Source organism: Saimiri boliviensis, chromosome 8 (genome assembly GCF_048565385.1).
Source record: "Saimiri boliviensis isolate mSaiBol1 chromosome 8, mSaiBol1.pri, whole genome shotgun sequence".
Classification (NCBI taxonomy): Eukaryota; Metazoa; Chordata; class Mammalia; order Primates; family Cebidae; genus Saimiri; species Saimiri boliviensis.
Window position 1 is genome coordinate 33,827,874 of NC_133456.1, and position 25,418 is coordinate 33,853,291.

Genomic DNA, 25,418 nt, shown 5'->3' on the forward strand with positions numbered 1-25,418 from the left:
ATGTATAAACCATTTTTAAAACAGTATTTTATATTATTCTTCATTTTAAGGCTGAGAAATGAGGAATGGAAATGATATTATTTATTTATACTAAGACATGTAAAAGTCTGCATAAAGCCTACAGTCTGATGTTGAATCCAGAACAACATGTAAACAGACCACCTTAATCTTTAAAAAGGCTGCCATGAGGAAAAATAAATAACTATTCCATAGCACCTTGATCTTTTAGCAATAATAACTTCCAACTCACCAGTCTCCACTGAGAAGCCATTCATGGCATTCCTGGGATGTATGAATACTTAGAGTGGTATGTGAAAGGCCACATGGTTAGAGTTTGAGGAAAAGGGCTGTAGAGAGAAAGGATATGATCTTAAAGTGGTTGATTTCATTTCTTTGAATAAAGGATAATGCTTAAATTCCTGCTGAATCTTCATCATTATTCTAGGGACTGTAACCCCAAGTTTGAAACCTAAAGGATTGTTTTATGGGTTATTCTTTCATTTTTCTAGAAGACTTTAAATATATAATAGGAGTAATTAAAATGCTGAGCCTTTCTAATCATGCTGACATAAGGGGGGAATTGCATTATAGAGCAATTCACATATAACATTTCTAGTATCTTGTCAGACTGACTAAATAGATATTATTTTATTGATTGATTGATTGATTGATTGAGACAGGATCTCCCTTTGTCACACAAGCTGGAGTATAGTGGTATAATCATAGCTCACTGCAGCCTCAAACTCCTGGGCTCAACTGATTTTCCTGCCTCAGCCTCCTAAGTTAGTAGGACTACAGGCCTGCACTACTAAGTCCAACTAATTAAAAATAAAAACAAAAAAACAACTTTTTTTCAGTTTTTGAAACAGGATCTTGCTACGTAGCCCAGGCTGGTCTCAAACTTCTGACCTCAAGCAATCCTCCCATGCTGGGATTATAGGCATGAGCCTCCATGCCCCACCTGGTGATAATATTTGTTTATGCTAAGACATGTAAAAGTCTGCATAAAGCATACAGTCTGAAGTTGAATCCAGAACAACATGTAAACTGACCACATTAATCTAAAAAAAGGCTGTTATGAAGAAAATAAGTAAATAAGTCTTCCATACTGATATCTCAGTCTTTACATGGTATTCTTTTTTTTTTTTTTTTTTTTTTTTTTTTTTTTTTTTTTTGAGATGGAGTTTTTCTCTTGTTACCCAGGCTGGAGTGCAATGGCGCGATCTTGGCTCACCACAACCTCTGCCTCCTGGGTTCAGGCAATTCTCCTGCCTCAACCTTCTGAGTAGCTGGGATTACAGGTACGCGCCACCATGCCCAGCTGATTTTTTGTACTTTTAGTAGAGACGGGGTTTCACCATGTTGACCAGGATGGTCTCGATCACTTGACCTCGTGTTCCACCCACCTCAGCCTCCCAAAGTGCTGGGATTATAGGCGTGAGCCACTGCGTCCGGCCTACATGATATTCTTATGGTTCTCCCTGGATTTCTTTCAGATCTTTCCCTATTGCCTTCTCCACTACTCATTTTTTGCTTTTATGAAGTCAATTTCATTTTAATAACTTTTCAATTATTTTCTCATTATTTCTATCACCTCCTTTTTCGGTTTTCTCTTTTGTTTCATTTGTCTGTCATCTTCCTGCCCTCCATTTTATTCTTTTATTTCCTCTTCTCAGCCACTCGAGTAATTCTCCTTTGCAACTCTTCTGCATTGCAGCCAACCTTAGGATTACATAACAACCCATGAACAAATAAATCCCCAGAAACGTCTTTTTTCAGAAATCAGATAAGAAATAGGACCCAGTAGAAAGAAATCTGTTGGGGTTTGATCCAGTGTCCTATCTCAAGATTGCTATCCTTTGCAAGTGTGCCTTCTTCACCTTCCTGTGAAGTCTCCTCTATTCCTCAAGCTGTGGCTCAGAAAGAACAAGACAAAACTCCCTGCACAGAATGCCAGGCTCTTTTGAAGGTGAAGCAAGATATTCAGCAGTGGCTCTTTCAGGACCTCCAAAACTGCATTCTGTTTTAAAATAGCTGTTTAAATACCAGCTTAGTAATGCCAGATCTTTCCTAAGGACACAATAGTAAGATATTCTTTTTTTTTTTTTTCTTCTTCTACTTTAAGTTCTGGGATACATGTGCAGATCTTCTAAAGCAAAGAAAGTTGGCAATACATCTTCAATCATGCTACTTAAAAAAGTAAATCATGCTTTATAGATCTAAACTTAGCCTTTCCAAATACACGTGTCTGCAGACACTGGTGATTAATGAAAGACACTGAAGCCTGGCACCACGGGGCCTGATTAATGGCAGTGACATCATGACTTTTAAATATGCTATTAATGCTGGAGCCCATGACAAATGCAAATGTGACACATGGATTTTCATGGCATTTGCATAGATGTAGATAAAAATTTTAAACCACCTTTCGCCTTAGGTTAATTACTGACTTATAAAGCAGCATCTAAGGGCAGTGAACTCCACTTCTGCTTTATTTGGGAAGGATCTTAAATTTTTCTAGGGGTGTTGGAGTAGCTATAAAATTTCTTCTTTTCTACCCTCCTAAGCTGACTCTAGAACATAAATGTTATCTATAGGATTCCTAACCTTGGATGTTCTCCCAGAAACAGTATCCTAAGGATTTGAGTGCTATACTTAGGAAAATTAAATCAAACCTACCATGTGTTCTCTGTTTGATTGTCTTTCTACACCATCACTTGCCCCAGAGAGGAAAGAGGAAATAAGGGGGAGAAATCATTATTTCATTATTACCAGCCAAGAGAAAAATGCTTCAGCCTCTTCCTACTGAGGCTTGAAGTGTGGATTCTTAGGACTGTGTATCTTTCTGAACATAGACTTAGCTTTTCCTAAGAATTCTTACCAAGATTGGACTCCATTTCCAGGGTCTCTGACCCCATCAGATATGTTAGCATGTGGTGTATCTGCAGAGTGCATACATACACAGGCACACACTTGTACCTCATTCTACATTGAGGCACCAAAAGACAACTGCCAGGATGGAGTTGACTGCATATAACATCAGTTCTAAGAAACATCAGCAGGGAATAATAGTGGCAGGTGAAGAAGGGCACTTGAGAACTTTTAAATTCCGAATCCGACATAGGAAAGATAAAGAATATCTAAGGATCTTGGGGTCCTCCTCAGGTTGAGGAAGTTATATTAAGCATTCAAGGAAGAGCACGGTGGTTGGAGAATAGAGCTATAGAAAACTTTAGAAGTATGAATGGATCAGAGTGGCACTTTAAACAAAACTGCACACCGAATATGGTAAAAAGCAATATTTATTTAGTACCTACATCATGGATAAAACTCACAATTTCCTCGAAGTAGCTATGATCATCTTCATTTTTTCTATATGAGATTTGGGATTCTGAGAAGGTAGTTACATTGCTGAAGGATTCAGAGCTTAGAAATGATAGACTCATATCCATTTGTAGATTTGTCTGACTTTCTCAATGAAACTTTATTTTTTCATTGCGTTGCAGAATATATGTAAAATTGAAATGATATTATCTGAGGCATCTGAATTACTGAATCATCAGCTGGGGGTACATCCTATTTCCAAAGACTGGGTCAGGGCCAAGGATGTGTTTCTGATATCATGATCTCTAAGATCTTGTTTAGCTCTAACATTCTGTAGTTCTGTGACCATTCCGATCAATGAATACTGTATCCCAACCTTTCTCTCACCTCACTGCCCTTTTCTTTCACCTCCTGCTCAGTCTTTGACTGGCCTCCATTGCTAAGCTGAATTCTTCATTTTGACTGCAGAGCACACATTATTTTAAGAGAAAATAATTGGCTTCTAACTGCAGGTAGAGTAATTGGCATTCACTACAGTCTTTAGCCAATTGGGGTAGTTGTGACATTATAAGCAGAGGAGCCCGACCTCTGATTCAAGAGAATAACAAAAGACCTGGCAAAGAGACTGTTTCTATGCAAAAAGTTAACCTTGTAGGGACAGAAATAGGGGACAAGGTTGGCAGGAAGTAGACAGCCCAAAATGCAAGGAACTGAATTTTGCCTCAAAGATATAGTTTTTTTATGGAGGGTCTTCTTCCCTAAATTTCTTGAATATTAGCAAACCCCAAGGGGTACTCACAAACACAAAACACAAAAAATAAAAAATAAAAACCCTTAAACCTAGCTTAATTCACCTATGCATTTTTTTTTTTTTTTTTGAGACTGAGTTTTGCTCTGTCTGTCGCCCAGAATGGAGTGCAGTGATAGATCCTAGCCTCAAATTCCTGGCCTCAAGCCATCCTCCCACCTTGGCCTCCCACAATGCTGGGATTACAGGTATGAGTTACCATGCCTAGCCCACTTATACCATTTTTTTTATTTTTAAATTTACTTTAAATTGTGGGATACATGTACAGAATGTGCAGGTTATTACCTAGGTGTGCATGTTCCATGGTGGTTTGCTGCATCGATCAACCCACCATCTAGGTTTTAAGCCTGCATACATTAGGTATTTGTCCTAATTCTCTCTGTCCCATTAACCCCCCCATCCCCTGATAGGCCCTGGTTTATGATGTTCTCCTCCCTGCGTCCATGTGTTCTCATTGTTCAACTCTCACCTATGAGTGAGAACATGCAATGTTTGCTTTTCTGTTCCTGATTCAGTTTGCTGAGAATGATGATTTCCAGCTTTATCCATGTCCCTGCAAAGGACATAAATTCATTCTTTTTTCTGGTGGCATAGTATTCCCTGGTGTATATGTGCCACATTTTCTTTATCCAGTCTATCATTGATGGGCATTTAGTTGGTTCCCAGTCTTTACTATTGTAAATAGTGCTGCGATAAGCATACATGTGCCTGTGTCTTTATAGTAGAATGATTTATAATCCTTTGGGTATGTACCCAGTAATGGGATTGATGGGTCAAGTGATATTTTTCGTTCTAGATCCTTGAGAAATCACAACACTGTCTTCCACAATGGTTGAATTAATTTACACTCCCACCAACAGTGTAAACATGTTTCTGTTTCTCCTCAGCCTCACCAGCATCTGTTGTTTATTGACTTTTTAATAATTGCCATTCTAACTGGCATGAAATGCACTTTTACCATTTTTTGATGAAGCTGATGCCTAACAAGACTGTGACAAAAGAAAAAAAAATCAGTTCCCTAATAACAAATACATATTTTAGCTTCTTTGTAGATCAGAAGTAAAATATTATAAACTAAGTCATATAATTTTAACAGTAAAAATTGTTCTGGCACACTCATATAGCAGGTTTTGTGAAATCTCCTGTTTCTGCTCTTTGACAAAAATGTATGAAGAATCAATACATATTTAATATTCTCTAAGACAACATTATATGAAAATACTAGCAAGTTAATTTTATTTATAAAAACACCATTTTCGATGATTTGTTCTGGAAGAGCAGCTGGCCATTTTGGAGATCTGTTTCTGAAACTAGAGATTTCTTTTGCAGAGACAAAATATAAACGTTGCTCAGTACCAGAGTCTCTAATGTATCCCTACTTCTTACTAAATATTAACCTGGAGGAAAAGGGCAAGGACACTTTCTGAATATTTTTTATTTAGCTCTATTTTCTCTTCGCTCCACTTTCTGATATGTAAACAAAGACAGAAAAACGAAGAGATAAAGACATAACCTTGATCTGGAGAAAAGATTGGCAAGAAAGTGCAAGAACCCTCTCCTAGAGAAGAATGAGATAGAAAATAATTTTCAAGAATAACAACTTGAACAGTGACCAATGCAAAAGCATATTTTATAAAATAAAACAACCATGATACACCGGAATGGTTGGCCCTGGAATTTGGAGGCCTGGAAGTAGGACTGATAAGCTGCAACTTGAAGTCCTCCTAACCCCTCTATTTTTCTGTATCCTACTTGCAGTGTATTTGCAAATGGACTTAGCTTCATCTTCAAAAAAATAGAACCAGCACCTGACTGTTTCTCAGCATCCCTACCTCTAACCAGCTGGCCCAAGTTACCATCACTGTCTAGCTTCAGTGGTTAGAGTGCCTTTTAACTGGTCTCTGCATCCACATTTTCCCTTTACAGTCTAGTTCTGGGGTTAGCAATCTGTATTGGGCTAGAGTAGAAAATTTTAGTCTTCGGGAGCTGTCCAGTCTCTGTCACAACTACTCAACTGTGCTGTCGTATCATGAAAGCAACAATAAACAGGTAAAATGTATGAATATGGATTTGTTCCCATCGAACTTTACAGAAATACAGAAATTTGAATTTCATATGATTTCCACATCATAAAATATCCTCCTTTTGATTTTTTTTTCAACCATCTAAAAATACCAAAAACGTTCTCAGTTCACAGATTGTACAAAAATAGACAGCAGGCCAGAGTGATCCTGTTAAGCAGCTAATAAGTTCATATTATGCTACCACTAAAAAATAAGGACAAAAATATTGATGATGTATGTGATCTGTCCTTTTACCTCTCTGACCTCATCTACTGCTCTCCTTTCCCTACTGTGCTCCAGCCAGACTGTCTCCCTGCTCTTTTAAACCCATCAGTCATAATTCCACTTATTCCTGTGCGCTCTTTGTTTGCTCTGCTTGGGACATTCTTCTCCAGATAGCTGCGTGGTTTGCTTCTTCCATTCTTCAAAACGTTTCTCAGAAAGACCTCTCCTAATAGCCCTTATTTAAAATTGTCAACCAATTCTTTGAGGAGATACCCACTCTTGATTACCCTTTCTTTTTAATGATAATCCTTTACTAAGATATTCTAGATTTACTTATGTTATTGTCTCTTTCCACCCAATAGATGATAGACTTGAAAGTGCCATTGCATTTTTACCTATTTTCCTGTTTTGTTTCCATACATTAGAATCTGAAACACATTGAATAAACACTCAGATAGGTATTGAATAGATTTTAGTAAGCATGACCTATTGAGGAACTCAAGAATATGGTTCTCAATAAAGATGTTTTTTAAAAATATGGATCTAAAGGTGCTTATTATCTTCTGTGTCAGGTGACAACTGGTTCTACACTTTGGGAGCTGGGGGAGAGTGGATAAAACAGACTTAAGAGGCCTAAAGTGGGGAGAGGAAAATGGATGAAGATACTGAGTCTCACATTTTGCAACCTCTGTATTTGTAGGGCTTAGACCACTCACATAGTGCCTGCCCAGTATTCATTTATTCAGCTGAAAGCATCCATTGGATTGATTATCACATGCACTGCATTGACAGCATCTGCAAAATACACATGAAACTGTTGTAGTGTCAGTGCAGACATGCTCCAAGCCAGCCAGTCCCTTAGCCCTCATCATACAGGTGCTGATGCTGTCAGAGCACCACTGTTGACCTTGTGACAGGTGCTCACACTGCCATTGGCAAAGAGACTGACAAACACACAGCTCTTACTTTTAGTTGATTCACAAATGAAATGAACTTGATGTGGTCCGTGCAGCTTCACCACATGCTACCAAATTTACCTTTTTTTTTCATTGCACATAGAGAGAGGGCATTCTTTCCTATACCATATGGATCTAGTCTCAAATTCTATGAAGACTCCATTCTCAACTTTTCTAGGGTTTCATGGAGTTCAAGACTCCCTTTACTATTAATGTGATACTTTAACAAATTAATAAAGAGAATTTTCTCTTCACTGACACAGTTTTTGGGAGAAAATTGTTAGTACTAGTATAGAAAATGTTAAGAGCCATGGATATAGATGCAGAGAGTCCTGGTTTGATTTCCAGCTCTGTCACGTGCTTGCTTTCTGGCTTGAAAATTCCATTTAATATAAATGCAATGATAATAAATAGCATTTATCAGGGCTTTATCATATACCAAATACTTTTTTATTTCCTTTCATCAACTCTCTGAGTTCTATAATATTATCTTTATTTTACGGATGAGGAAACAGTGTTAGATTAAGCAATTTGACAAGTTCACATAGCTAGTAAGAGTCAGAATATAAAGGACAGGTCAAATCTACATGATGTCAGACCCTTCACTATTAACTGCTCTCCTATATTAACACTCCAAGGGTTTGTTTTTCTTTATGTGCTAAGCTCTCCATTTAATCTTATTTAATTTTAAAATTTGGATAGTCATAATTTTTTATGCTAGGTTTTTGGTTAGATAATTGTATTAGTCCATTCTCATGCTGCTAATAAAGACATACCTGAGACTGGGTAATTTATAAAGAAAAGAGGTTTAATTGACGCAAAGCTCTATAGGGCTGGGGAGGCCTCAGAAAACTTAAAATCATGGTAGAAGGAGAAGCAAATACAGTCTTCTTCCCATGGTGGCAACAAGGAGAAGTGCCAAGCAAAAGGGGGGAAAGCCCCTTATAAAACCATCAGATCACATGAGAACTCTCACTATCATGAGAAAAGCATGAGGGTAACCAAACCCATGATTAAATTAACTCCTACCAGGTGGACACATGGGGATTATAGGAGCTACAATTCCAGATGATATTTGAGTGGGGACACAGCCAAAGCGTAACAGTTATGTATTATAGTAGATTTTTGTTTTTGTTTTAGGGTTTTTGTTGATGTTGTTTTTGTTAAGTATGTGGGAAGTATTATATGACTGCCACTTTGTGGAGGATTGAGGCTTATTCCATGCTACCAACCAACATAAATAAATAAATACAAAATCTCTCCCTGCTTCTGAGCACTGAACCTTCCAGGATAATTTAGATATAATAAGACCATACAGAAATAGAATCATGTTTTGTATGTTTAAAATTAATCTTTTTTACTAGGATAAAATACACAGAGAAGATTAGGTTTGGAAAAAAGCCTTTTCCCACATTTTCTCTAGGCTCCTCTTTATAAAGCAATTCATATAGTAAGAAATCAATTTTTTCCCCAATTTCTCTTCCTTCCCAAGAGTGTATGGGCATCTGTGTTACTTTTCAATGGGCGATTCAGTCTTAATTATTCTTCGAACTGTATCATGGATTCTCAAGTGACAAACACAGGTTATATTCAGATACTTCTTATATGTATCCTGTGCAAGCCCTCCTCACCACACACTCACACTCAGAATAATTCTTAGAAGAGAGTACGTGCTCACAACAATATAAAATGTCTTTTCCAGGCCAGGAGAGATGGCTCACACCTGTAATACCAGTACTTTGGGAGGCTAAGGTGGGTGGATCATTTAAGTTCAGGAGTTCAAGATCAGCCTGGCCAACATCTCTACTAAACAATACATAAAGAAAAATAGCTGGGTATGGTGGTATGTGCCTGTAATCCCAGTCATTCAAGAGGTCGAAGCAGGAGAACAGCTTAAACCCATGAAGCAGAGGTTGCAGTGAGCTGAGATCACACCACTGCACTCCAGCCTGGGTGACAGAGCAAGACTCAGTCTTAAAAACAACAACAAAATGCCATTTTTAGTAAAGTGAATTTTTAATAAAACCCAAGTGTGTGTTCATTTTTAGTTTGCATTCCCCCTCCCACCGTCTTTTTCATAAATTGTTCATAAGTTTTTCTGGGTAGCTTGAGGGATAGTGGGGGTAAGGAGGAATGTTCCTAGGGTGAAATGGTTCAAGTTTTTATCACCATCCCTGTGGCCCCAACCATCCTGTCTATATTGATTATGTGAGGGACTGTAGGAGCATTCCTTCTAAGCCAATAGATGATACCCTAATTACAGCCTCTTGGGGGCTTCTACCAATCAGAACTATGTTGTAGGCAATTTTTTTTCCTGAATTTATTGCTTATCTGATATTCTGTGGCCCCCCAAGTGTTTGCCACTGTGACATTGCAAATTTTTCTTCCTATCAAAATATATCTGCTTGCTTCCCATCTCCTCAAGGTCTTCCACTTTGCAGCTCTTGCTAGTTAAATCTGGTTTATTCATTTCTTGTTTTGCAATGACTAACTAATTGAATGCATCCTTCACAGGGAACCATGACCTAATCCATCTAATGTTTGTGGTATTCAAAGCATGTGAGAAACCACTGAGGCGATATCATTTATTGGACATGACTTTGGGTTCGCCTTGATAAGTCAGACTAATGATGGTGTCATGTAACTATACAGCATGGGGAAAGAGAGAGTTCATATTCTGTATTCACTGAGTAAATAATTATAACAATTATTGTAGACCTCACAATTCACCAAATTTCTTTTGAGGTTCTTGAAAGGAATGTCTCATTTAATCCTATGAACAACCTTATTGGAAAGACACTCTTGGTATCACCATCCTATAATCCAGGAAACTGAAAATGATCAAGATTAAGAAATTTAAAACACCCAGTGGAGAATGAAGCTTAAGTTGAGATAAGAAATAAATGTCTGAAAAGGGAAATCCTCTGAATAATTCAAGTAGAAGAGCTTTTGCTCAAGTTATTTCCTTTGCCCGGAATTCTATTATCATGTAGGCTATACCCCTGTATCCACCTGCAAAGTCATCAGCTACCATGGCCTGATTTAACTCTACCATAGCAGAACTTCTGTATCTTTCTTTCTTAATCTGATTCTCTTTCTCCCTCTGTTGTTATTCCCACCGGACTTTAACCTTATTTCTTTTAGAGCACTTACCACTTTGTGTCCACAAATATTATCTGAACATCTATGAACAATATGACCTGAGTTTCTTGAGAGGTAGAAATATGCCTCATCCATTTTTATATCCCCTTCACAGGACTTGATATTTAGCAGATGCTCTGCAGAACTTTGAATGAGTAAGAGAAATCATACCAAAATAGATTTTTTTAAAAATAGACAAAGACATAATGGAGTTAGTTGTTTATAAGTTCAGCCCAAATGCCTGGATTAAAGAAGGTCTTACATCATGTCTTCTTTAATGACTAGTAATGATTAACAAACAATATTTTAGTGGAGAAAATGCTTTCTCTTTCATGATGCATATGGCTGCATTTTTTTTCTTTTGCTGTGGCATGATTGATAAAATGTTATCATTTTTAGGGAATCAATCAATTCCACTTCTATTGCTGCCAGTTGGCTGCTGCAATTCTTATGCTGACCTCTCACTCTAAAGGTTCTACTTTGCATTAGGTAGGTCCTCTTCAGAGATAAATTTGCAAAGTGTTTGGTGATTAGATCAGAGGGCTGGTTTCACGCATTCTTTTTTATCTCTTTTGCCTGCCTTATTGGGTCACCTTGGACAAAACACTTAGTCCACGTTTACATATAAGGTTTTTCACTTAAAAATTATGTATCATGATAAATTCTTATTCAGACAGTGGAAAGTAATTCTCCTAAGTGCTTTACTTAATTGGTCTCCATCCACACATGATCTTCCAAGGCTGTACTTACATATCCCATCATGCAACATTGCCTCTGTAATTCTCTGTGTCTCAGGAAGGTACACGTCTCTGGTAATTTGTTTGTGGCTGCTGAGTTCATTCACTGATGCTTGCTTTTCATTTTCAGTGCTCTATCTTTTGAGGCAGACGATAATATATTGCTTGTTAAGAATATGGGTTGACCCTATAAAAGTAATACAAGCAGTACTTTAAGTGCTCAGTTTCCTAATATTACCACCTAGGTTTGCAATTTGGCCAGTGGAGTATGCTTCCTTGAGTTGGAAAATAAGATCCTTATCTGATGAAGTAGAGGCTGGGGGGCGGATCCTAGTGAGGATTATTTGCTGTTAGTATAGTGGACAGGGAAAGATTTTCTGTGGAAGCAAGAAGAGCCTGAGAGCAAGAAATGTGCAACCTGCCATGTGTTTTTGCTATGAATGTATGAGTCGAGTGCTGACTCAGCTAAGTATGTCTAATGAAGGGGCAAAAATCTGGGGAATGTGTGGTCCTCAAGGGGATGGTAACTATAAGAAACAAACAAGAACTTGGATTATTTTTCATCCCGTGGCAGTTTGGGAAAGACTTGTGTTGGGTATAAACTTTAAGTGGTTTTTTTTCCCATCACTTATTTGAAAAGGTTTCAGTGACTCTGTCGTTCTTTTGAGTCTTGTGTTAGTCCATTCTCTCACTGTTATAAAGAAATACCTGAGACCAGGTAATTTATAAAGAAAAGAAATTTAATTGTCTCATGGTTCTGCAGGCTGTACAGGAAGCATGATGGCTTCTGGGGAGCCCTCAAGAAACTTTCAATCATGACACAAGGTGAAGGGGAACCAGGCATGACTTACATGGCCAGACCAGAGGAAAAGAGAAAAGGGGGAGGAGCTACACAATTCTGAACAACCAAATCTCATGAGAACTCTATTATAAGTTTAGCACTGGGACAATGGTGTCAATACTTTATAAACTGCCCTCATGATCCAGTCACCTTCCACTAGGTCCCATCTCCAACAATGGGGATTACAATTCAACATGAGATTTGGGTGGGGACACAGATCCAAGTCATAACAAGTCTCTTTGTCATTTCTTACCATTTCTCTTCACTTTTAAGTGTTACATTGATCGTTTCTTGGTTTGCTTGTTTAATTTATGTCTGTATGTATGCATGTATCTACTTATGGATTTGTCATTCAGTTGCCTGAATTAAGGGTCTATCCTGTATTCAGAACACAAGAATGTCAGACTCCTGACCTTGGCTTCCAGTTTATTGGCAAGAACAGTGACTAGTGAGGACTGTCTGAGACAGAGGGCAAAGAGAGAGATACCTTGGTTTTCAGTTATAAAATATGTTATTTTGACCATGTGATTTACCCACGTTCAAATAGAGCAAATAAAATACTGTTTTTTCCTTTTTTTCATCATGCCATGGATTACATGAAAAGAGGTGTTGTCAAGGATAGTCAACTAAAAATCTGTTTCTATGAGCATTTTTGATAAATGAGACTCAACACATTCCACAAATATACCAAAAATCGGTCCAATTTTATTCATCTGTGTTGTAGTTCTTTTTAAAGACGCAAGGGAAATCCTGACTAGATTGATAACAGTAATAAATATTTATACTGCTCTATACTCTGATATCTTAGAATACCTTTATTATCACTATTTATGACAATATTAAATATTTCATCAATTTTACTTATTTGGGTCAACTAATAATATCATAAAGTACATTCTGGTTCTGAGTTCATCCTGAACCTTGAGTGGAGCCAACTGGTGTCTTTTGTCTCAGTTAGGTTGGTAGCCTCCTTGAATACACCTTGGTTAACTCCTTTAATGTTTTTATTTCTAAAAGGTGATATTGAAACAAGCTCATTGGCACCCATCAGATGTTTGACCTCAGAAACTGATTGATGAGTCTATTTTTTTTACTAATGGAGTTATTTATTCCTGATATGTATTTAACCCTATTCTTCAACCTGATGGATGGGAAAGTATACTTACTTGAAAAGTAAAGAAACCCCTGTGACTTTTCCTGATGGATAGAATAGGCATTATCTTGTGCATAGTTCAAAAGGAAAGATAAACTTTGATGGCTAAGCCAATGATTAATGATTAGATTTTAACTTGAGGAATATTACTACTTAGTGAAGATCTGAAACACATATGTTAAATAAGTAGAACATATTTTATGAAGCTAAAATGTCTTTGTTAAATAAAGTTATTATCTTTTTAAAGAAATGGCTGATAAAACTTGTATGATGTTTCAAAAGAAGGTACATAAATGTGATGTACCTTTCAATTTTGTATTTCAAATATAAGATATAAAAATAATTTCATCCCTACTTTTACCTAAAAGAATGTACATTTCTTCTTTACCATAGGAGAGAGGAAACCTATCTATTTATGCTAGATTCTTATAATAACCTATCTCCAAGTGATAATGGAAGCCATAATATTGAAAGAAAATATAGTCCCTCTCTTCCTTCATAAAAAGTGATCTAATGGATATACAAGAAATTATGATTTCTGCTACAAACTCATGAGTTTTTTGAGGGAGTTAATTTGAGGAATCAGAAGATTTCTTGTAACAGCTAAAGGGTGTTTTAAGAAAAGATTGAGTTTGACAGGAACTTGAATAACATTAATTTGAATCAGCAGAATACAAGATAAGAGAGATGGTTGGGACTAAATCTCAGAATAATTTTTAATAGACCAAAGGATCTTAAACTTTGTTCAACATTAGTAAGCCAATGACTGTGTTTGAGATTAATATGATCAGAGTTATAGTTAAGGAATTTTAACTGATAACCTTATGTAGGTTAAATTAAAAAAAATTGATACTGACCATTTTTGCTTTGAGTGAAAAATAAAATTTAAAAAAAATCTAAAAAATGAGGAGATCTTGGAAGCAGAAATGATAATTGTTGGATTATTAAAATAATCTGGGTAATGGTTCACGAGGCCTGAATTTGGGTGATAGGTATGGAGAATAGAATTAGTGAGGGAATGCAAGTGGGTAGAAATGTGGTAGCTGATTGAGTGGAGAGAGCAAAGAGCAGAAGTCAAGGATGACTCAGAGAATATGACCCTGAGTAATGAGTTGTTAGTTGTAGCAAACTTCTCATAGCAAAGCTGTGCGAGATAATTGGTTCACTTTGACCTTTACTACATATTGGGTATCATAAACATGCAGGCATTCCCAACAGGCTGATTGGTAGATGTTACTTTAGGTGAAAACATTTTTTTACTTAACTTCTGTAAAGCCTGTGGCAGATAGAGCTCATCTCCAGATTTCTACAAATAGCCTCTTATGCAAAATCTTCCAGAACTATTTTCCAAGGTGCTTCATATGTTCTCTCTCTGAACACTTTAAACAATGTTTTAAAACATTTTTTTAAAAGATAGATTTAAACAAGCTTCAAGACAGGTGTATATGGATTTTTTAAAGGCTAGAGGGAAAGTGAGAAATCACTTAATTTAAAGCTTCATCCTAAAATTGTGGGAACTAAAGCCTAGTGAGGTAAAGAAAAGTAAATGCCTACAATCACTCAATGGCAGAAATTAGCTCATGACTCCTGGATTCAAGTCATACTCTTTTCACAGTATACACAGTGGATTTAACTATGTACAACTGAAATTTTTATAGGTCAACACTTTTAGAATATATTAGGAATTACAATCGGATAGCAAAACACTTAATACAGCATAAAATATGTAACTACTTATACAAGGACTGAAATTTGTCTACTAAGAACTGGTCCATCTACAGATTTACTTTGGAAGTTATTTCAGTGACAAGTGGTGGGCACAAATTTAAGTCTGTATTAGAAATCTGGAAACTAGATAAATAACATTGATGGCATGTTTATTTGGATAACACTAAGCAGGAAGGTGTTTCAGGGTGTCACACTGAAGCTGGAGAAAAGCAGAATGGATCATAGACCCCAAAATACAGAATTTAAATTCAAGCTGGTGTATGTGGAAAACACATTTTTTAAAAGGGTATGTGAAATAAGAAATCAAAGGCAAATTAGTATCTCCTGTAGAATAAAGGCAAATATGTATATTGTTGTATATGTATTCTAAGACCAATGTTCAATAGGCCATAGGTGGGTACCCAATTCACTAACATGGTTGGGACATTGTTGTGTGGGAGACTACTAAACCAAATAAATGGCAAGATTAGTAACTTGATCTTGACATCCATACCGGAAGCAGAGACCAAGCACTGGAGGATAAAGAGGCTAAGCAGTTGTGGCTTGTTGGTAGAGTCTTGCAAAGTTTTATGTGCCTTAATAACATGTTTATGGGTAGAGGGATAGTATCTGCTTTTTGATCAACATACGTACATATTGTAGATGTCTGTATATTATTTATATATGCATTATGGAGAGATTGGGGGAGAAAGAGAGAGAGAAAATGCAAAGGGAGTCCAAAAAAAGAGAGTGGGGAAAGGAGAGAAGAAAAGAGAATGTGAGCTAAAGAGACAGAGAGAGAGCATATGACTGAGAATGAGGATGTGAGAGAGAAGCTTGATTTTCTTGTATCTACAAATAAATACATATTTTAAAACAGTCACCGTTCTTTCATTCATTCAATTAGCATTTATTATGTACCTATTTAGTAAATTATAGGTTTCTTTTGATCCTAAAAGGAACAAACACATATTAAACAAAACAAAAACTAAAGAACTGACAGGTTGATATTACAGATCATGAACGTAAGTCCCAGAAAGGAGAAGTGAAAAATACAAGTTCACATGTCAGTGAAGGACAGAGCCTTTCTTTAATATAGTAATTCGTTGCACTGAGTCTATCCCGAATGAAGAACTCAATTTAGAAAAGAGAATAAAAGCCATTGTAGTCAAACACAATGTAAACCAGTGGTGGAGTTTTGGGGAACAAGGAGCGTGGCCTGGGGCTGGTGAAAGAGGATAATCACTTAGGGGTTTGTTTCAAGGGCTGCGGCCCTGACTTTGCTAGAACTTAGCCTCTGACTGCCAGTAAAGGAAGGCTTCCTCAAGTACAGAGAAGATATTGATGCTGCTTTCATTCTTCCAAGGAATAAGTGTTTCTCTTACAATTGCCCATGGAACAGATTCACAAGCACTGGGTAGGGATTAGAAGGCCAGAGCATTAATCATGGCTGCACCAGTAATCAGCTGTGTGACCCTGGATATAGATTCTCATGTCTCTGAGGCTTGGTTTACTCCTCAAAAAGACTGGGCTGAAGAAGCTTTAATGTCCCTGCTAGCTCCGACATGTTGAGAGTTTGAGAACATGGATATACTCTTCCTGTTAAATCTTTTTAAGTCTCATGAGCTGATGCTGACTGAAAAGAGGCTGCTGATAGTGAGTGTTTGTCATTCATAGTGGCCGCCCGATATCTGCCCATCCATGTGTCAGTCTGGAGATTTCCATTCCCCTTCTAAATCGCATTTTATGTCTCACTGAAGAGATTACTTCCGCTACTGGAGAGGAACTGACTTTCTCGGCCTCCTCTTCAGCTGTGGCTGAAGAGGATATTTTCTGGGATATTTTCTTCCCAAAATGCAGGTCCCAAAATGTAAGCTACATTTTGGGACCTGCATTTTGGGAAGAAAATATCCCAGGGCCAGTGGCTATGCTTAAGATACTTCGAGAAGCAAGTGGTCCAAGTTTTCTCTCTCCGGAAGCAGACTTTTATTTTTTCCTCATCAGAACCAGTTCTAAGGTGTTTTGGGTCATTGTCTTTCCCAGGCAACCTTGAGCCTTGTTCTCCAGTTCTGTCACTAGTTCTGTGAACTACTGAATTCATTTTTAATACATCACCAGAACTTACCCTTCAAGGGTTACTTTAAGTTTCATCACCTGCTTTTTTTTCAGACCACTTGAACATATGTACTCTCAGAAGTTCAAAGGTACTCATTTTTTTGGTCACTTAGATTGCAAATTCTTAATTGTATCCCTCTCGTTTGTATTGTTGTTTAACAAAGCAATTAGACTTTCAGTCTGCAGGACAAGTTGTTTCCCGTGGAATCTAGTAGAATGTTTTTATTTGTTCATTTATGCCTCAACTCTTTAGAAAAGGACCTATATCACTTATTGATCAGAACAATGAAAGCACGTCTTCAATCAGGAAACGAGGCAATCCATGTGAAACTCCCAAGTACACATTTTGAATTGACGGATCTTTTTGTCATACTCTTCAAGAAGTTTCAATACTGCCCTCAGCTTTGCTACCACATTTTGGTCTTTTGTCCCTTAATTCTTAGTTATTTCTTATGAAATGGTAAAGATTGGACAGTAAAACTAATTGCAACAGTACTCAACAAGGACTGGCCTGTAATGAATAGCATCAAAAGGACCTTGTGAAGAATTGCACTTTAAACATAAAATGTTGCAGATGAATTGAACAAAGGAAGAAATATGAAAAAAAAATGGGAAAAGTGACTCCAGGGAACCCTATTAAAGAAAATATACTTATATAACTTGACTTACTGAAAAGAGTAGCTAGGTATGATTTTTCAAATAGATAAAAACACTTAAACATGCAAATAAAATAAACTGAGTAAAACAGAAAAATTCTTTTACCCAGCACAAGGGGGCAGAGTTAGCTCTTACGGAGAAATAAAGTGTCCTCAATGCCACAGCCAATGGATTAAAACTGGATCTCTTTGCAAACTGGAAGACTAAAGTGATTAAAAAAAAAAAAAAAAAAAAAAAAAAAAGCACTGTGAAATTCCACACCACCTTTGCCTTATACATCCGCCGCCTTCCATTATCAGACTTCTCAGACCACCCCCACAAAGAAATTATTTCTGATCCCAATTTACAGTAGGGGAGTCATAGAGATTATTATCTGACTAATTTTGTGTAGAAGTAGATCCATGAGTTCCTGACCATGAAGTTCACCATTTGTACAAGAGAATAATCTGCCTTTCTCACATGGGTGTCTAGAGACAATGGATTGTGTAGCTATGATCCTTGCCTTATAAAAGTTAGCCACCTAATGCAGAGGACAGAGCAAACATACAAAAAAGCCTCTGTTACCATGCACTAGGAAGATAATAGCTTAACTGGCACACATAGAAGAAACTATATGTCTACTCTTATGTCTATATTTCTTGCATGTTTATGAATTTAATACACCTATGGGAACATATCTATTAGAATTCGTCTGGAATGTTTTCCAAAAAAAATGAACTTTGAATATAATTTTACAGGACAGTGAGAGGCACAGTGAGACCAGAACCAATTCATCCTCCTGAAGTAGGAGAGCAGTATTGCTCAGCCAGGCATTTTACCCAATGGCATCTTATCTCACTGTTTTACCGTCACTGCCTTCAGGGCTCCGAGGTGGTAAGGAAACTTACCCAGTGCTCTTGATTTCAGATTATGCCCTTAAGTCCACTGAGGTTCATTATCCCTAACACTTGTTCCTAACACCTTCACAGCTTTTCATACTTTTATATCTACTTGAATGTAATGATTTATTAATATAAGAAGAATAGCTTCTCCTGTGCACCAACCTACAGAGTTTTAGTGCGTGCATTCTAAGGAGGCCTGCAGCAACCCTCCCATCTATTGAAGCGTGTCCACTGATATACAATGCACTTTGTTTTAAAATGTGGTTCCCTTCAACGTATTTCAAGACCTGAAGACAATCTAAGAGCCTCTGGGGAGACCTAGCAACTGACTGGTTTCACTCCCTTTTGATGTTGGGTAGAGTTTAAATTGAGCTACAGACAGTCATACTAGAATGCAACCTTTCTCTGCAGGCCTATGGAAAGACTACAGCTGTTTGTCAAATATGTCTTCCTGTCTATTTCCTTTCTTGTAATATTTGGTTTTCTTATTTCTTCTACCAAAGTGAGCTGTCCGTTTCTTTGAGGGTTGATAACAAGAGTCTTAACTGTTTCCTAAATGCAGAATGAGCACGTGGTAGTTCTCAATTAAGGATTGTTGAGTGAATACTAAATACAAATCAATTGAAGCAGAATATGGTTTTGTGATAGTGAAAAATGAGGAAATCAATTGAAACAGAACAATAATTTCCCTTAGAGCAGATTTTGTAGATAACATAATTTGTCTAAATGGTAAGGTTGAGTAGTACCAGCAGCAAATTATCATGCCTTGCTTTTACCAGTAGGAAATGGACAGGATAGAAACATGCTCTTATCTGGACAGAATGCCACTGTGACTGGGCACCCTCTCCTTTTCTCATTTATTAGAGGGGATGCTGTGTAGTCAACGAAAATAGCAAAGAAAAATAAGAGAGCTTGGCTTAAAGGAAAAGTTATTAAGACTCAAGGTCACTCATTAAGATCTGAAGTAAAATATGTGATGGGGACACAGATATCCTCTGAGCATGAAAATCTATATTCATTCAGTGAAAGAAGTGGTCGTATAGTATTGTTAAATGATTGTCAGTGTTTGTTTATATAAACTACATTGAATTTGCAAATCAAAGTAAACTTAGAGGTGGTTTAGAACAAACAGGAATTTTTTTTTTTTTGAACTCAGAGAAGTGATACTCCAGAGGACAGATTGCCCCTTGGCTTTGACAGTATTTGATTATGATATAAAATATTCTTAATCAAAACAGATGGATCTGTACATATTAAACTGGGGTTTAAAATTTTTTCTTAAGACTTTGAAGCATTACCAGGCCTAACCCAAGTTAGGAACAAAGACTTGTTTGTGGTAGAAACTACCCTTTTTATGAAACGAAGGCACAGAGCTTGTGCAGCTGAAAGGAGATTGGGTCCAGGAATGTGGCCTTTGGGTACGTAAGAGAAAGCCATAGGCCATTATTTGACTGAAGGGAATTCTTTCCTTGCCCCTCCAGCCATGCAGGAAGGAAAGGGAAGAGAGAAATCTCTCTTGCCCCCAAAGTAATCCTTTTCCTTTCTTCCTTACTCCTTTCCCTTCCTCCCTCCAGGACTTCTTGCTGTATCTAGAGGTGAAAGGATCTGACCCTGAGAAAAGAACTTTATGCCTTCAGGATCCCAGTAGTTCAGGAGCATATTAAAGATGAGGGCCTGAAGCTGAAAGAGTGATAAGTGTTGTTTTGTTTTGTTTTAGTAGTTTATTAAAGACACTCTCTCTCACTCTGTCAGTCTCACTCTGTCTCTCTCATCTCTTTCAGTCCCTTATCATCTGTCTCTTAACTATTTTTTTCCATAAACAACCTTAATCTTATGAGCAAAGAATGACTGCTGAAGGTGTGCAGGAGGAAACAGGTGAGAAGTGTAGAGAAGGATGTACATTTCTCTCCTAAGACTGAACATAGTCATCTTAGTTCTCAGTAGGTGAAAAAATCCTTTCGTGGTGGGTTCACAGCTGTCCTCTTCTAATCAATTCAAATCTGAAGCCACCTATTTGCCTTGGATATAGGATGTCTCGTAATTACCTCAGGGGTTTTTTGTTTTTGTTTTTGTTTTTATAAGAACTGTACCTGATTGTATTTATGGTTCTCAACTCAGGATATATAGTAGAATTATTTAAGAGCCTTAAAAATTCTGACTTTGAGACCATTCCCATAATGAATAAATCAGAATCTCTAGATGTGGGACCCAGGCATTTGTATTTTTCTTTTATTTTCAATTTTTAAGTTCCAGGGTACATGTGCAGGATGTGCAGGTTACATAGGTAAATGAGTCCCATGGTGGTGGTTTGCTGCACAAACTAACCCATCACCTATTTATCTAGCTCAACATCCATTAGCTATTCGTCCTAATACTCTCCCTTCCCCCACTACCTTCAAAGATCCCAGTGTGTGTTGTTCTATGGGTTCTCATTGTTCACCTCCCACTTATAAGTGAGAACATGCAGTGTTTGGTTTTCTATTCCTGTGTTAGTTTGCTGAGGATAACAGTTTCTTGCTTCGTCCAGGTCCCTGCAAAGAACATGATCTTGTTGCTTTTAATGGCTGCATAGTATTCCGTGGTGTGTATGTACCACGTTTTCTTTATTCATTCTATCATTGATTGGCATTTGGGTTGATTCCATGTCTTGGCTATTGTGAATAGTGCTGCAATGAACATACATGTGCATGATCTTTATAATGGAATGATTTCTGTTCTTTTGGCTATATACCTAATAATGGGATTACTGGGTCAAATTGTATTTTTGCTTCTAGATTTTTGAGGAATTGCCACACCATCTTACACAATGGTTGAACTAATTTTCATCCCCACCAACAGTGTAAAAGTATTCCTTTTTTAAAAAAACATTGAATGCTTCATAACTTTGCATGTCATCTTTGCACAGGAGCCATGCTAATCTTCTCTGTATAGTTCAAATTTTAGTATATGTGCTGCTGAAGCAAGCACTATATTTTTCAATACTTCAGACAATTCCAAAGTGTGGTCCAAGTGGAAGACCACTCTTTAGGGTCAGAGTTTAGGGTCATTTCAACAAACAGAAACATAATATCCTGAGGCATTCATCTCTCATGCACATATTTTGACTTATTAACAGACTGAAAATATGAAAAACATGTCAAGCTGGGCTTTAAACATTTAGCTTTCTGTAGGTATGAACATGAAAACATGTACAAAAATTCCACAGTAATATTAAATTGATTGATGCCTTACTGTACGAGGAGTAGTAAAAGTATATTTTAACAAAGTGTTCAAATTATTTGCGTCCACCTGGTGAATATAATGTTGGCTATGACATGGACTGAGAGTGTGTTTTCATATTAAATTGTAGTATTAAAGAGCTGTTTAATAAATCAACTTCTGTTATGGTGCTATGCTTGGATAAGAAGAGACATGACTGACAGTTTTGCAGGATCATGCTGAAAAATCCCACCCACTTCAAGATAACTAAAACATGAAGTAGGCTGTAAGTGGAAGTGTCTGGAGAATTACATTTTCTTCCCTGACAAGTGATGTATAGGATTTGATTTTTTAGTGTAGTAATTTGTTTCCAGTTTTGGTTAACTCTAAACTATCCATGAACATAGAACTCAGAGAGTCCATATTGTTACCTGAGTTTTCACATTTACATATGCTATGAATGTATTTATTTACTGTGGTTTCATTACTGATGAAACAAAGATAAATAAAAATACAGCTTCTTCCATCTGGTTGCTCACAGTGTAAGGCATTACTTCTCAGAATATGGTCAGAATTACTTGGGAGCTGTGGAAATGTAGATTCCCTATGATTCTAAATATTCTGATAAAAGTTTATGGTAGAATACAGAAATCTTCATATTTATGGACTTCCACATGGAATTAGTGGAATTTATAATGTGAATCTTTTTGGAAATGGCATTGGTGTTCTGAAACTATCTGTGGTAAAGAACCCATTTAAAAATTTTTTTGCTGTTTGCTGTTATGAATAAAGCTACTGTGAACATTCAAAAAAAATTTCAGTGTGTAAGAGACTAAGTAAAATCTAATAAAAATATACAAGGAAAAGCAATAAAGGGAAAACATACAAAAACAATCTCTGATTTTTGTTATTAGATTAAATAAACATAAAATTACTATGTCAGATTGCTATAAAAATTGTTAAATGTCTGCTCTTAGTTTTTGTACTTACTCCGTTATAGACTGGTAAGTAATTTGAAGACTGACACTGATCCACACACCAAAAACTGAGTAGTATTATTTCCAATTTTTGTTTAGAATAGTACTAATTCTTTAAAATACCAATAGGCTAGAAACCAAAGGAAAAGAGTCAATGGTCAATTAAGTTTGGGAAATTGTCAGATAAATAATATTTTCTTACAATGAAACATCTTAAAATGTCTGCCATACCAGTTTGTAAATGCAAGGGAAAGATAGCATGTGGATGTTCCTAAAATTATTCAACCATGGTTTTGTTTTCAAGAGCTGATTAACAACTCTAAGAACCCAGTCTTTAGTTAAACGCAATTAAGGAAATGCTAATCTAGATAATTTCCCTTATTTTACAGTTGAGGAAACAGAAACCTAGAGATGTCAAGTGACTGGCTTATAGTCAAACAACTATTTTATTTACCAGTTAACTGAATAATTAATCTAATTAAATTTGTTTATAATAAATTAAACAAAAATTTAATGAGTATTTATCAGGGTCAGGTACTCTACCATTTGCCTTGTCTTCCAGATTTATCATTGGAATTTTTTTTTTTTGTTTTGTGATAGAGTCTCTGTTGCCAGACTGGAGTGCAGTGGCACAATCTCAGCTCACTGCAAACTCCGTCTCCTGGGTTCAAGTGATTCTCTTGCCTCAGGCTCCTGAGTAGCTGGGACTACAGGTGTGCACCACCACACCTGGCTAATTTTTGTATTGTTACTAGAGATGGGGTTTCACTGTGTTGGCCAGGATGGTCTCAAGCTCCTGACCTTGAGGTAGTGATCCACTTACCTCAGCCTCCCAAAGTGCTTGGATTACAGGCATGAGCCACTGCACCCAGCCTGGATGGAATCTTTTATACACATGAAATGTCTGATCATCTTTCTCAGAAACACTTGGTTCTAATTTTTCTCCAGCTAGCCAGTTTTCCCAACACCATTTATTAAACACGGAATCCTTTCCCCATTGCTTGTTTTTGTCAGGTTTGTCCAAAATCAGATGGTTGTAGATGTGTGGTGTTGCTTCCGAGGCCTCTGTTCTGTTCCATCAGTCTATGTCTGTTTTGGTACCAGTACCATGCTGTTTTGATTACTGTAGCCTTGTAGTATAGTTTGAAGTCCAGCAGTGTGATGCCTCCGGCTTTGTTGTTGTTGTTTTTTTGTTTTGTTTTGTTTTTTTTTTTTTTTTTTTTTTGCTTAGGATTGTCTTGGCTATGTGGGCTCTCTTTTGGTTCCATATGAAGTTTAAGGTATTTTTTTCCAGTTCTGTGAAGAAGATCATTGGTAGCTTGATGGGGATAGCGCTGAATCTATAAATTACTTTGGGCAGTATGGCCATTTTCACAATATTGATTCTTCCTAACCATGAGCATGGAATGTTTTTCCATCTGTTTGTGTCCTCTCTTATTTCCTTGAGCAGTGGTTTGTAGTTCTCCTTGAAGAGGTCCTTTATATCTTTTGTTCGTTGTATTACTAGGTATTTTATTCTCTTTATAGCAATTGCAAATGGCAGTCCATTCTTGATTTGGCTGTCTTTAAGTCTGTTATTGGTGTATAGGAATGCCTGTGATTTCTGCACGTTGATTTTGTATGCTGAGACTTTGCTGAAGTTGCTTATCAGTTTAAGGAGATTTTGGGCTGAGACGATGGGGTCTTCAAAATATACAGTCATGTCATCTGAACAGACACTTTTCAAAAGAAGACATTTATGTAGCCAACAAACATGAAAAGATGCTCATTATCACTGGTCATTAGAGAAATGCAAATCAAAACCACATTGAGATAACATCTCACTCCAGTTAGAATGGCAATCATTAAAAAATCTGGAGACAACAGATGCTGGAGAGGATGTGGAGAAATAGGAATTCTTTTACACTGTTGTTGGGAGTATAAATTAGTTCAACTATTGTGGAACAGAAAGCCAAACACTGCATGTTCTCCCTCATAAGTGGGTGTTGAACAATGAGAACCCATGGCCACATGGAGGTGAACATCACACATTGGAATCTGTTGAGGGGTGGGGAGTAGAGAGGGATAGCAGCGTGTGGGGAGATTGGGGAGGGATAACATTAGGAGAAATACCTAATGTAGTTAATGGGGACGATGGAGGCAGCAAACCACCATGGCATGTGTATACCTATGTAACAATCCTGCAAGATCTGTACATGTACCCCAGAACTTAAAGTAAAATTTAAAAAAGAGAAACAGAAACAAAAGTCATATTTGGTAAAAAGAAAAATAAAAAATATTTCTCTGCTGTTTATAACTGAGGACATTTTTCTGGATGATTTTGGCCTAATCTTAGCCAACTTTGTTAAGATTGACTAGTCAGGCAATCTGGTAAAAAGATTGGCATATTTGTTTTGTTTTGTTTTGTTTTTATTTCAAAGAGTATTTGCATAGCAGTTACTATGGGTCCGTGTCTCAGCTACTACCAGCCAGACAATATTCTTAGCTTTTTACATATAGTAACAGATTTAAACTTTAAATTAATGATTTGAGATATATATTTTTATTGTATTTATTTGGAGATCGGGAACCTGAGACATAGAAATATTCAGTGGCTTGTCCGAGGTTATAGAGCTTATACCTGGTAATCTTAGGA

At 36.9% G+C, this 25,418-nt stretch overlaps 1 non-coding gene and 1 pseudogene across 1 annotated transcript; one reads left to right on the forward strand and one right to left on the reverse strand.

Moving 5' to 3' along the window:
• Positions 1–25,418, forward strand: part of LOC141585360 (actin, cytoplasmic 1-like) — a 451,127-nt pseudogene that overhangs the window by 236,913 nt on the left and 188,796 nt on the right.
• Positions 21,469–21,575, reverse strand: LOC120367223 (U6 spliceosomal RNA). Its single transcript, XR_005581652.1, has one exon. It is a non-coding gene; the product is annotated as a U6 spliceosomal RNA (small nuclear RNA).